A 14,615-nucleotide genomic window follows, 5' to 3' on the forward strand; every position below is an offset into this window, starting at 1 on the left:
ACAGCATTTTGAATTTGGGATTTTTGGATTAAGAATGTTCAACCAGTAGGTGTAATGCAGATATTCCAAAATCCAAAAAAATCCAGAGTCCAAAACACCTCTTTTCCCAAGCATTTTGGAAAAGGGACACTCAACTTACATTACAGTGTATTAGGGAATTTCATAATGTTAAATATTGTCTTTGGATAATCATTTTAGAAGGGAAGAATGCCTGTTTTAAACATGATTGTGTTTCTGAATCTTCCTTGGAAGGAGAGGTATGGCTGAATTTATTTAGAGATGTGACCTTCCCCTCATTTCTGTTTTAGGGAGCACAAGCTTTGCTGAACTGCTCTTCAAATTTAAGCAGCTAAAAATGCCATTGCGAGCTTTGCTGAAATTGGCTCCTTTGCTTCTTGGAAATCCACAGCCTGTGGTGATGTGGCAGTGTTCTGGTGGTGAACCTACCCTGAAACATGACTTCTGCATGGAAAAGGTGACCAAACATCAAAGCAAAAGCAATGTTGATAAAGTTTCATGGTATAACTAGGTGGAAATGAACTGCACAAAGCTCAATGTATTTTAAATCTGTTGCTGTCATCATTAACATTATATGATATATAAAAGCAAGTTAAAATTTACTTTTCTAAATAAAATTTTTGGTTTGTTTTCAAAACTCTTGATGATTGCTTTAGTTTTGGACTTAGAGAAGAGAGCAGGGGTTGCTGGAGTGAATATTTTTAAAGTCTTTAAACTGTGGTGGTGCAGGTGAAGTGACTATGCTCAAAAACACAAAGTTTTAAAAAAAAGCTATGTCATGAAGCTTTATTTTCTGTGGAAAAATGGCATTTTGACATTTCCTCAGATGTCACCATTGTCCTGCCTGAAATTAGTTTATATTTCTGGTGACGATGCCAGACATTCTCATGATGTGATCACCTTAAACAGGAGAAGGAGATTTTTACCCTCAGTTGCTCAACATGAAGTGCTGTGGACTGAATTTTGTCCTCTTAGAATTTTATATTGAGGCCCTAATCCCATGTGACTGTATTTGGCAATAGGGCATTTAGGAGATTCCTAAGGTTAAGTGAGGTCATGATAAGGGTGGGGCCTTAATTCAATAGAATTGGTGGCCTCCTAAACAGAGAAGAGAGATTTTTCTTTCTCTCTCTGCCATGTGAAGATATGTGAGATGTTGGCCATCTGCAAGCCGAGAAGAGTCCCTTACAAGGAAGGCTTGGCCAGCACCTTGATCATGGACCTCCAGCTTTCAGAATTGCAAGAAGTAAATTTCCATTGTTGAAACCACCCAGTCTGTGGTATTTTGTTATTGCAGCCAGGAAGAAGACTAATACATGAAGCCTGCTCTAAATAGATAAAATAAGAAATTACTGCATAAGGGCCTTTAGAAATTGTATTTAAAAACAAAAGAAGACAGTCCCTATTTACCAAAGATTTAGAGAATTCATTTTCGGAGTACAAGCCAGAGCATGTGAAAGTCCAAACCAAGAAGACTTTGCTGCCTCTGCTTTGCAGGGTTGAAGGCCTCTCATCCTCATGCTGACCAAATCTGGGGGGGAAATGTCTCACTGTGTGAGGATCAACACAATTAAGCTGTGGGGGAGGACACAGGATCTGATCCCCTCTGTATCGCTAGGGCATGCTACCTCCAGCCAGCAGGGGAAGGAAGCAGAATGAGGTGGGAGAGGAGGCCACTCTGGATGGTGTACCTGGGCTGGCTGCCTCTCAGTGCCAATAGGCAGCCCACAGATATCCACACTAGTGTACAAAGGTTCCCAAGTTGTGGCCTTTTCCTGCTTCCAAGGGCTGCCCGGGTTTCCCTGCACTCTGAAATACATTGGTTGCTTCTCATTACATCACAAGCTGCAGAAAAAATTAAAAAGCCTCTATAGCTGTATCCTTAACTCTTAATCCATTGATAAGGATTGTCGTACCTGCCCAAGATCCTATATCTTATGTCCTTGGGTGAAAGGGAAGCTGGAATGGGCAGTAGAGGCTGCTCTGGGCAGTCAAAAGACCTTCAGACTTCAGGCAAGGAGACCCACTGATCAGACATCTGCATCAAATGTCAGTGCTGGAAGATCCCTTAGATGGCACCCAGTTCTGCCCCTTTTAGAGTGAGATCCCTGTGGCTCAGGGAAGGAGATTGGCTGCCCCAAAGCACCCATCACAACCCTAATGAAGCTGGCTTTCAATCACATTTCCTATACCCAGCCCTGAAACTGGTCCATCAGTGCCTGCATTCCGAGTCCAGCAGACTCTCAGAAGGAGGCAATGATTAAATGTAAGTTAAAAGGACTTGGTACCAGGAAGAGTTCATGAACACATTTGAAAAGCAGACATACTATTCTTTACATCATTGGAAAAACAAAGGCTTTATGTATTTTTCTGGAATTTGATTAACTGAGTATTATAATCTGTGTGTTGCTTTCTTGTCACATTATAACAATCACCTTAGTTTAAATTTTTTTCTCATAGCTAAAATGATTTCTTTCTATTTTGTGTGGTACATTATTATATGAAATCTTAAAATAAGTTATTGACTGATTAAGACAGAGTCTCCCTCTGTTACCCAGGCTGGAGTCAGTGGCATGACCATAGCTCACTCCAGCTCACTGCAGGCTCAACTTTCTGGGTTCAAGCAATCTTCCTGCCTCAGCCTCCTGAATAAATGGGACTATAGGCACATACCACCACATCCAGCTAAATTTTGAAAAATTTTTGTAGAGATGAAGTCTTGCTATGGTGCCATCTGGTCTCAGACTCCTGGCCTCAGGTGATTCTCCCACCTTGACCTCCCAAAGTGCTAGGATTACAGGTATGAGACACTTTGCCCAGCATAAAATAAATATTTTATGCTAAATTCAATAAAATTTACAAATAACTGAAAAGTATTAATTCTCAGGGCTTGCCTCATCTCTGTAGTTAAGGGATCTGTCACACTCAGGCACTCTTCCTTGTGAAGCTATAGGCCATGTGCTTTAAGAACTCACGTGCGCTAGCTCATGATCCACATGGTTACATCATTAGGGGAACTTCATGTGAGGAGAGCTTGGAAGCTACTTGGTGCCACTCGCATTTCTTTCATTTGTCTTATGTTCATTTTTGTGCATATCAAGAATATTTTAGGCCAGGCACAGTGGCTCACGCCTGTAATCCAAGCACTTTGGAATGTCAAGGAGGGCGGATCACCTGAGATCAGGAGTTGGAGACCAGCCTGGCCAACATGGTGAAACCCCATCTCTACTTTAAAAAATTAGCCAGGTGTGGTGGTGCATGCCTGTAATTCCAGCTACTTGGGAGACTGAGGCAGGAGTATTGCTTGAACCAGGGAAGCAGAGATTGCAGTGAGACAAGATCATCATGCCATTGCACACAAGCCTGGGCAACAAAGTAAGATCCTGTCTCAAAAAATAAAAATAAGAATATTTTAAGTGATGCTTATGGAACCAATTCAGAAATTAAGTGTTTCCTCAGCTGGAAATGTGGGTAAATGAATGCAACTCTGAAGCTGAAGGAAGATGCATTAGCAAATCCATCATGGTCAGCATCCTTAGCTGCCATCTCCCTGCCCCATTGGATCTAGGGCAGATGAGGTCAAACCTTTTTCACTACATGTTCTGTGCAAACTTCTGCAAATCCTCAGAGCAGGGCATAGCTACTGTCTCCAGTGTCACTTCCCTCCAAACTCCCTCCTGTGTTGCACTAATTCATTTTTGGGTCATCTCATTGCAGCCCATGTGTGGGCTGGATGTCAGTCAGCTTGGTGTCTTCCCTGTCTCCTCAGCTTCCAGCTGTTTTTCCCATGTAGTGCCAGATGAGATTCCTCTAGTGGGAGATGCCCATGCAGGGCCTGGAGGATAGAGGAGGAGGTGAAGCCTTTACTCTCCTGCACTGGCTACAGCAGACACAGGGCAGAGGGCACAGTCCTGGCTGCAGGAAACTAACACCAGCTGCAGCAGGTGTCAGCACTCCTGAGATTCTGGAAGTTTACTTTACAGGGGCTTCTTTATCCTTTGCTTCCTTCACTTTCCTGTTTGGATCCCTGAAGAAATCCCATGATCCTTTGGGGGATGCAATGACTCAGATGTAAACTTGGCCTCATCCCCAAGTCCCACCCAAACCACCCACTGCCACTTAGGGACTAGGCTTTGCTTCTAGAGGTTCTAGACACCTGGTTACCTCCCCTGAGCTCCCAGTGCTATTCACTTTTCTTTTCCATCCTCAAATCCTCAGTTGCTCTCTAAAATGCCAAAATTTCTTTGCAATTTCCTAACCCCTGCACAAACTCACCTGTGTGGCACTGATCTCACAGCTGCAGCAGTGGGTCTCACTCACTATGCTTTCAGTACAGCCTTAAATAAGTGTTCAAAGGAAGCTTGGACTGTGGAAATGAAAACCTACCCTGCCACTCATCAGGCTGGTGATTCTTTATTCAATCCACTGGTGGCAGGCACCTGGATTGATTCCATGTCTTTGCTCTTGTGAATTGTGCTGTGATGAACATGTGAGTGCATGTGTCTTTTGGATAGAATAATTTATTTTCTGTTAGATAAATAGATTCAGTAATGGGATTGCTGGATCAAATGGCAGTTCTCTTTTATGTTCTCTGAGAATTCTCCACACTGCTTTCCACAGTGGCTGAACTAATTGACACTCCCATCAGCAGTGTGTAAGTAAGTGATCCCTTTTCTCTGCAACCTCCCCAGCAGGTGTCCTCATTTGAATTTTTTTTTTTTAACAATAGCCATTCTAACTACTGTGAGATGGTCTCTCATTGTGGTTTTGGTTTGCATTTCTCTGACAAGTAGTGATATTGAGCATATTTTCACATGTTTGTTGGCTGCTTGTATGTCTTCCTTTGAGAAGTGTCTGTTTATGTCATTTGCCCACTTTTTAATGAGTTTTTTTTTGCTTGTTGATTTCTTTAAGTTTGCAAGATGCATTTTGAAAACCAAACACAAACCATTCTGTAAAGCAAGGACACTTTTCTAACACAGTAGGTACTGAGATGAGAAGAAGTAGAGATCAGAAAAATGTCTGTAAAACACTCCTCAGCACAGGGCTGTGGTCTGCAAATGACTGAAGCAAGGAGGGAGGAAGGGGCCACAGGGGAGGAAGGAGAGCGATAGGGAGGAGAGATGAGGGAAGGAGGGAGGGAGGAGGGAGAGCACTGAGGGTGACACAGCAGCCAGCAGGACTGTCTTCCCTGCCTTCGGGCAAGATTCTGTGGGGTCCTGAGACCTAGTCCCAAACCAGAGAGGCACCTTAGAGCCTCACTTCACTTTGTAAGAAATTATCCTAATGCTTGTGTTGTTGATAACATACTGAGTTCTCTAATTCACCCTAAAATGACACTTGAATCTTCATTTCCTCACCTTAAGATATGTTTTGGCCCCAGGAGTGAATGCAGCAATTTCATTTGGTGGCTCTCATTGCACTGATTACTAACTAAAAAGGAGAGCTGGACCAGAACTGCCTGCTGAGCAGCACCTGTCAGCAAGAGCAAAATGGGAACAGTTAGTCTTGGCATTGTGGATCATAGCAAACTGTGGGCTAGAGAAGTGGTGACCCACTCTTGCCCCTGACCCCAGCCACCCAGCTCTCTCCCTGACATATGACAAGAGGAGTCACTGACTAAAGGATGCATGTATTTCCTCTGGTACAAACTCAGGGTGTCAAACTTCCTGTGGATGGAATCACTGATGCATGAATGGGAACATCATGTGTCCAGAACTGCTGGTTCTGGGTTTGCCATTCAGTGGCCACTCTGAGTAGAGGGACTCAGCCCCTTAGCCCACTGTTTCCACCCTAGACTTACAGGCCAGCATGGACTGGGTCTCCCAGGTCATAGCACTGTGATCATCTGCAGCTGGAGGTTTCCAGAGGACTCAAGAAGAAAATGTTCAATTCTTGTGGGCTGAAGAGGCTGAACAGTAACTCTGTTTGATACTGTTGGCTCTGTGTCCCCACCCAGATCTCCTGTTGAATTGTATTACCAGTGTTGGAGGAGGGTCCTGGTGGGAGGTGAATCTTGGGGGTGGACTTCCCCCTTGTTATTCTTGTGATACTGAATTTTCATGAGATCTTGTTGAAAGTGTGTAGCACTTCCCTCCACTCCTCTCCTGCCAGCCACGTGAAAAATGTGCCTGCTTCCCCTTTGCCTTCTGCCATGATTGTAAGTTTCCTGGGGCCTCCCCAGAAGCAGAAGCCTGTACAGCCTGCAGAACTATGAGCCAATTAAACCTCTTTTCTATGTAAATTACCCAGTCTCGGGTATGTCTTTATAGCAGTGTGAGAACAGACTAATACAGTACTGCTTCCAGACAGGAGTCTTTTTTATGGGACTGGCTGATCTCTTTAATTCTTGATTAGATTATGAGATCCCTGGGAACCTTGCATTTATCAGAAATTTCATGGTAAAATCAGTTATTCCCATGGAAATAAAGAGGTGAAGAGACACAGTGTCTGGCCATTGCAGTTATTTTTTTCTGTAAGATGCTCCATAGTAAAATTTCCTGTCCAAATTAGCTATGCATGTATAGCTGCAAAACTGAAACATCAGTGAGCAAATCAAGCTGGAGGAGACCAGCCTGTATCTCTTGGATCACTTTTAATGCCTGGTCACTCATCCTGGCTCTGTGGGCTTTGATGCTCAGAGCTACACCCAGGCCCCACCCAAGTGTCCTTCCTAGTCTCTTGGAAGGTCTCGAGCCTGAGTTCTTCTTCCTTGGCATCTAGATCACAAGAGAGTGGTTCTCTCTCTCACCGAGGGTGTGTGCTTGTGTCCCTTCCCTCCCTTCCCTTGTTTTTGTCTCTGAATCATGGAAGTCTAATCTCCCACAAACAGTACAGAGCTGGGGTTTGCTTTATAAATTAGTCTGAAGAGCTTTTTTAGTGGCAAGTTCAGATTTATTAATAGAAATAATATGACCAATCTCAGCTGTGTCTCATTTTGTATATTATAGTTGCTGTATATCTTATATTTGCTGTGTGTCTTTATTTGGTCTGTTTTCTTTGCTTTTAAAAATGTGATGTATTCATTACTTTTGACATTTATAGTGTATTTCTTTATTTAGGGAATATTTGTGGAACTCCGTGTGTCCTCCTTTTCCTTACCTTGGCTGTCACTGTTTTGTTCACAGCTTTGATGATGCTCTAGGACCCTGAACTCCCATCCCTGATCTCCCTTCATCAGTCCCCTTTTTCTCTCCTTTCTTCTCTCATTTAAAAAGTTATTTCTACAATGTCAGAGCATATGATTAGCCATCATTTCCTCCCTCTTATTCCCCATTTGTTTCAACCTCATATCTGCACCCCAGGAGGCTCAATGCCTTCCATCATCCTTTGGCTGAAATTCCCCAGTCGTCTCTTCTTTGAATAAGGCTTCATTGGATAATCAGCAGGTTGCTGAGGAAGGGCTCTGTGTACAACTGCCCCAAGATACCGCGTGTCGATGGTGGGCACTTCTCTTCTCACCTCATTTGTTTCTCCCATTCCCATCTCCTCCTCCCTTCCTTGCCTCTTCCAGTCATCTTTGGCCTCTTCCTTCAAGGTCCTCCTCCTCGAAGGTCCAGGACTCATGCCAGACATTCCCTCCCTTCTACCTCTTCCTGTCCTCAGCCTCTGTTGTGACTCCTGCTCTGGAGTTCTTTTGATTCCCTTAGTGCCTCCTCTGAGTTACTGCTAGACCCTCCCTTCTCCAGGACATCCAGGGGGTGTGACCTTTGTTCACCAATACCCACTTGAAGACTGGGGGCCAATGTTCCTGTGAGTGGTTTAGCATCCAGCTGCATGCTGCTGTGGCCCAGGCTCTCCCTGGACCCTGTGTCTTGTGCAATTGAGGGAAGCTGGAGCCTGTGCTGCCCCTCTGTGGCTGCCTGGAGCCTGGGAAAAGGGGCTGCTTCTTTTTTGGGGAGGGGAAAGGCAGGAGTGGGCAGGAGTGACAAGAAAAGAGAGATGGAGATCAGAGCACAATAAGGCAGAATCTGGAGCATTGCATCCCCCAGTGCCCATCAGAGTGGAGCTTAGGTCAACTGTCTCTCCCCACTGCTCTTATAAGGGAAGTGCAGGGGAGTGAGCACTGGATGGAGGGCCAGACCTGCTCTCATCCCCCCACCTCTCCAGCCAACCAGCATCCCCCACACACCTCCTCGCACAGCTCTGGGGTGACCCAGGCTCAGTACCCCATTGCATGGAAGAACTCCATCTTCAGATGTAGGAACTCCTTGTAGAGGTCTGGCCAGTGCTCCTTGCCCAGCAGGAACTGGAAGATGCTCCACTTGGACTTGGGGTTGCCCTCCTCCATGTCAGAGGCAATGTAGCTGTCACAGGAAAAGAAAGGAAGCTTGTCTGTCCCTTGAGTCATGGCTGCCAGCTCAGGTGGGACAAGAGGGAGAGGTCACATTGGAAGAACCATGAGCCCAGGCAGAGTGTGTCCAGGAGAGAGTGTCTGGGGGAGTCTTCTCTGCAGCTGACCCAAGCTACAGGGACCCCAGGGTGTCCTCAACTCCTAGCCTGTGGGGCCTGTGCTGTGCCCAGCCAGAGACAAGCTTCTGGGCTTGACAAGGTCATCTCCCAGGGGCTTCTGTCTTCAGGTAACTCAGTCTCTGGGCAGCAAGTGGTGTTTCCCCCGCTGCTCTCAATATCTCAGGACCTTACTCATTGCCTTTCCTTCCCCACCACCTTTAGTGGTGCCTGAAGGTTTGTCTGCTCTGTGACCAAGAACAACAACCTGAGCACATGGGCACAGCTGAGCTGCCCTGACAGGGTGAGGGAAACATGGGATTTGGGGATCTGGGCAGGTTTCAGAGTGCGTCCTCTGAGGAGGTGCTCACAGGGCCAGGAAGTGGATCCAGTTGTAGAGCTGCCCAGGCAGCCCGACACGGCTGAAGTACTCCACCACCATGGACAGCAGGTACTGCCAGAGACAGAGGCAGGTGTGAAGGCCAGGGAGGAGCAGCAGGAGAAGGCACTGCATGGGCTCTGGGACCTTCCCCACCCAAAGGACAGGGTGCAGAACTGCTCAAGGCTGGACTTGCTGTGGGTCTCACATCCCTGTGCCATGTCGAGGTGAGCAATGGGAAGGCAGGGAGGAGTTCCCAGTAACTCCAGGCAGGTCAGGGACAGGCAGTGTACCCTTCCTTTTGCCATTGAGGGTGCATCCCTCCAGGTCTTCTCCTTCACAGATGGAAATCCTACTCTTTTCCTGTCCCCCATGGGGCAGTGACTCTGCAGACCCCTTGTCCCTTATCACTTCAGTGCTCTTGGTACCTTTTCAGACACTTTGAGGAAAATGTCAGCTTCCAAGAAGCTTTGGATAATGGGATCCCCTGCAAAGGAAGGAAGAAGCCACAAGGCCTTGGAAAGGCCACACAAGGAGGACCGAGTGTGTGGCTGTGGAATGTTTCAGAAGAAAGGAGGAAAACCTGAACCTTCCCTGAGCTCCTCTCTTATAGGAGGGGACCCAGCCACATTTCCCCCAGGAAGTGCTCAGCCTTGCATCAACAACAGCGGCTACTCCCTGCATTGACACAGGGTCAGTTTCAACTGCACAAATGTTGCTATTTTTATTTAATCCTCAACAGGGTTGCAATGGGATGTGATAGATTCATTCACTGCAGAGATGTAACTTGGGTCTCAAAGGGCAACAAATTTGCCTCAACTTAAAAGCTTGGATGTGGCCTTGGGTCTCTGTGACCCCTCGACCTGTCACTGCATTATACTGTGGCTGTGCCAAGCTCCCTGTCCCACTGCCACTGAGTGCTGGGGCTGTGGTGGAGAGGTTCATGGCCCCTGGGCTCACTGGACTTTGCTGCCTTCCAGAAGATGTGACCGGACCTCTGCTCCTGTGCAGGAGGCCCATCTTTGACTTGAGGTCTCCCTTGGAGGCCATTTCCTAGTGAAGACCTGAGAATGCCAAGACCCATCTGTCCCTCCCCCAGGATGGTGACCCTGGCACAGCAGGGAGGGTGGGTGGCTCATGGTCACCCCCTCCCTGCCTCTTCTCCAGTAAGCCTGGCCCTCAGAAGAGCCCTGTCCAGCAGCACAGTATCCAGCAGCACTGTCTGTGATGATGGAGGTGCTCTCTACCTGGGCTGTCCTCTGTGGCAGCTGCCAGCTGCACGTGGCTGTTAAGCCCTTGAAATGTGATGAGCAAGACTGATAAACTGAATGTTGAAAGTGTGTTTAACTCATGTAAAATTAAACATAAGTAGCTAAATGAGGCTGGTGATGGTGTAGTGAATGGCATGACCTCCATGTTGTCCCCCACCCTGCCACACTCATCCTGCCTCTGGTCCTGATGCCACCTTCTTGGACAGACCATTTCTGAGTTTCTCATTTCATTAAACTCTCTGTCCTCACTCACACCCCATCTCCAGGCATCATGACCTTGAAACAAATTTCCTTCTCTGCCTTTATCACTGGCTGAGAGCAGCCAATTTCTGTATATACTGTTTGCATTTTGTCTCTTCCTGCTTTGAGCACAAAAAAAGCATGATTTCACCTGTCCTTTCATTACTAATCTCTAGAATCTTGACCAGTGGGGATCACTGACTGGGTCTCTGTGGGCAGGGGTACAGCCTTTGATGTTTCAGCCATGAGCCTCTTTTCCTTCCCTCCAAGAATGTGAAGGAAGGAAACACCCATCACACCCCATTGGAACAGGGGCGGCTCTGTGTCCAGGCCTCCTGGGCTTCTCGGAGCCCCTGGGAGGTCTGCACATACTCCCAGGGCCCAGGGCACTGCCAGCTCATAGAACACACCCAGCAGTCAATAGAAGGCTTCTTGGTCCTCAGGGCGGTAGCTGGGTCTTCTCCTCTTGTTCATCCTGAGTTTTGTTCTCCCAATACAGTTGACAGTCCATATGTTCCTATTGTGGTTCCTCCTCTGCCAGGACTTCAGGTCAGCAACAGCTCCTGAGGAGGCTGAGCTGGAGGTGGGGGAGCTGCCATAACAGGGAGCTGTGGGAATGACAGACCCCAGTGAGCACAGATGTGACCCACCTGGGCACCCCTTGGCCTTCCCTTAAGCTCACTCTGAAGACCAGATCCTGCCTCATGTGAACAAGGGGACAAGTGCTCATGCAGCAGTACCTGACCCTTCATGCAGGGACAAGGAAGTGGAGGGATGATGGAGGGCACACACCTGCCTTGACATCCCCCACATTTCTCATCTTCCACCTCCTCTTCCCCTGGGTGCTCTGCTCAGGGATGGACACTGATGAGGCAGAAGTGGCAGCCAGAGGAGCTGCAGGGAGAGAGGACCCCGAGTGATCGTGGATGGGACCCAGTGGGAAATGCTGGGCTCTTCCCTTCTCACTCATTCAGGATTTTGAACATGATATGTGAGGGGATAAGGGGAATGGCCATCATCCACTTTGCATTTATCTACAATAAGGATAGGAAACAAGTTACCTACTTACCTTTCTCTGCCAGACAAAAGCTGCTCTCCTGTGCCTCTTTCCATGGCTCTTTCTGCCTGGAGGACTCCTCTATGGAGACAAATGTGGAATTCTCTGGTCTTCTGTCTTCCATAGCTACAAAAGTGAGCAGGAAAGTGACCTCCTGGCTCACCTTGACACACTTCCTCCTGTGGAATCTGACTCAGAAGAGTTGAAGAAAGAAGGAGAGATGGTGCTGGGGCCATGGGGGTCCATCGACCTTCATTCATTTAGAGACCATAGGCTAAGAATAAACCACTGCACACACACCTGCCTTCCTTTCCATGCACACCCTTTCTTCTAGCCCTTCCTTGTTGGGTCTTGTGGCCTTGGAACAGTCTCTGAGCAGCTGATGTGCACCTCACAGAAATCCTGTCTTCTCTGGGTACCAAAAAATGTAAGGGACTGAACATGATTCCAACCAGGCCATTTCTTTCTGCTTAACCTGCTTCTCATGAAACATAATAATAATTAAAAATTGCAATCACAGTAACTGTTACTGATTATTTATTAAACATTAGATGTTGATCTGTGCATTAATAATTGCCTCAATTTAATCCTTATTAAATTAATCTGTGAGATAAGGTTTATAATGTACCTGATTCCTGGATGAGAAAATGATGCCTTAACTTGTCTAGAGCTTGTTCCTTGATCTCAGCTAGAGCACTTCAGATTTGGGATTAGGACTCGTGTCTGACAAGCTCCCAGAATGATGGCTCATAGTGGTGACACTTGAACCTCACTCTCATTTCCAGCAAGGTCAAGCTGATGACCTGGCATCCTTAGTTTCCATGCTATCAGCTCTGCCTAAATATCCCTGTGAACCACTATAAATTCATGGGCAATCAAGCCTGGCCCAAAAATATGACCAGAGTGGCTCAGACCTGTCTACAGTAGCACTTGAAACTGATTGAGGCAGTGCCTAATGCCCTCCCAAGAAGACTGGTGACACCTACTCCTGGCTGGATGTCTTCCTCATGTCTGGTAGATGCTCTGTTCCTGCTCCTCCCCCATTGTCCCTGTGTCTCCCCAAAACTCTCTTGGCAGTCACTGATGGCCAGGTTCTCTGTGGGAGTTGGCTCGCTCTCCTGTCAGCCCTCCTTCCTTCTTTTTGCCCTCATTCCCTCCTCTCCTCTCTTCCCCCCAAATTCAAAAACTGTTTTTATTCCTGCTGCATCCAGAATCCTCCATCTGAAGACTCACCGGTGGTCACTTCCCCATCCCTGAGACTCCTCGGGAGAACCTAGTTCAGGATCCGAGACTTGTTTAGTATGGGAGTGAGTGATAGCCACCCTGAGTGAGTGCCTTCCTGGCTCTCTGGGGTTCCAGGCCCTTGAAATGGAGCTTACACTTACCCAGAGTGCAGCCCCACCATGGAGTGAAAAGAGCACTGGCTGTAGCCAAGCGTTAGGGTCAAATGTGTTCCAAGATTCCAGAGCATTGGTTTAGATTCACTGATGACATCACATCATTCCACGAGGAATGGCTGTTTGGTTCATAAAAGGCACTCAAGGAAAAGGTCATGAGCCTCACAGGGAAGGGGGTTAGTATCCCAGCCTGAACGCTGAAGTCACCTGCTCGTACCCCAACATGACCTTCATGTGAGGCCTCATCTTGTGTTCAATCAAATCCATTAATGATTACAAATGAAAATGTTACATTCACATAGCAGAAAATTGAGAAAATGCAAAATTAAAAGTTGATTAACCCCTCATCTGTACTAAAAAGTTACTAATATTGTTTATTTTATTGCCTTGTGTCTAGTGTCATTATATTAAAATTTAAAAATTTAACCTTTAATATTTTGAGATAATCATAGATTCACATGTAAGAAGTGATACAGAGAGGCTCTAGACACACTTCATCAAAATTTCTCCAATGGTAACAACTTGTATAACTATAGTTCAATATCACAATAGGAAATTGAGTTTGGTGCAATCCATTGACCTTGTTCAGATTTTATCAGTCTTAGATATATTCACTAGTGTGTGTGTATTTTGTTCTATGCAATTTTATCTCATGTGCACACTTATGTGACCATCATCAAGATATGGAACAGTTTATTATAAGAATCCTTCCTATTACCTTTTTTTGTTTGTTTGAGATGGAGTCTCGCTCTGTTGCCCAGGTTAGAGTGCAGTGGTGCGATCTCGGCCTTCTGGGTTCAAGCAATTATGCCTGCCTCAGCCTCCAGTGTAGCTGGGATTACAGACGTGCACCACCATGCCTGGCTAATTTTTGTATATTTAGTAGAGATGGGTTTTTGCCATGTTGGCCAGGCTGGTCTTGAACTCCTGACCTTAGGCAATCCTATTGCCTGTTTATAGTATTCCCTCTTCCCTAATCCCTGTCAACCACTAATGTCTACAATCTTTAATTTTGTTAGTTCAACAATAATTGACCAGCATGGTGGCTCATGCCTCTAATCCCAGCACTTTGGGAGGCCAAGGCCGGTGGATCATTTGAGCTCAGGGGTTTGAGACCAGCCTGGACAACATGGCGGAACCCCATCTCTACAAAATATATAAAAAATTAGCCAGGTATGGTGTTGTGCACCTGTAGTGCAAGCTACTTGTGAGGCTGAGTTGGGAGGATCACTTGAGCCTGCAGTGAGCCATATTTGTACTAATACCAGTGGTGAACCCTCATAGGTCTGTGGCAACCTCAGTTCTTGTCTCCTCAGAAGAAAGAATTTGACTGAGGAGCATAAGGCAGAAGGAAAGACTCAGGCATTTTTAGAGCAGGAGTGAAAGTTTATTAAAAAGCTTTAGAGAAGGAACAAAAGGAAGGAAATCATACTTGGAAGAGGCCCAAGTGGGTGACTTGAAGGACAAAAGTGCAGGGTTTGACCTTTTGAATTGGGGTTTTATATGCTGGCATACTTCTGGGGTTTTGTGTTCCTTCTCCCCTGATTCTTTCCTTGGGGTGGGCTGTCAGCATGCACAGTGGCCTGCTAGTGCTTGCCAGAGGAACATGTGCAGTTTGCTGACTGGAGTTGTGCACATGTCACCTGAGGCATTCTTCCCTTTCCAGCCAAATGCCCCTAGAGGGTCTTCCACCAGTTAAACTCTGCCATCTTGCCTCTTAGTGCGCATGTGCTTACTTGCTCAGCTCCTGGGATTTTACTGGGAAGCCGCTGATCACCAGGTTCAGGTGTTTTCTGTTTATCAGA

This window comes from Aotus nancymaae, unplaced genomic scaffold (assembly GCF_030222135.1).
Source record: "Aotus nancymaae isolate 86718 unplaced genomic scaffold, 86718_ANA_hifiasm-v0.15.2.pri h1tg000022l_1, whole genome shotgun sequence".
Classification (NCBI taxonomy): domain Eukaryota; kingdom Metazoa; phylum Chordata; class Mammalia; order Primates; family Aotidae; genus Aotus; species Aotus nancymaae.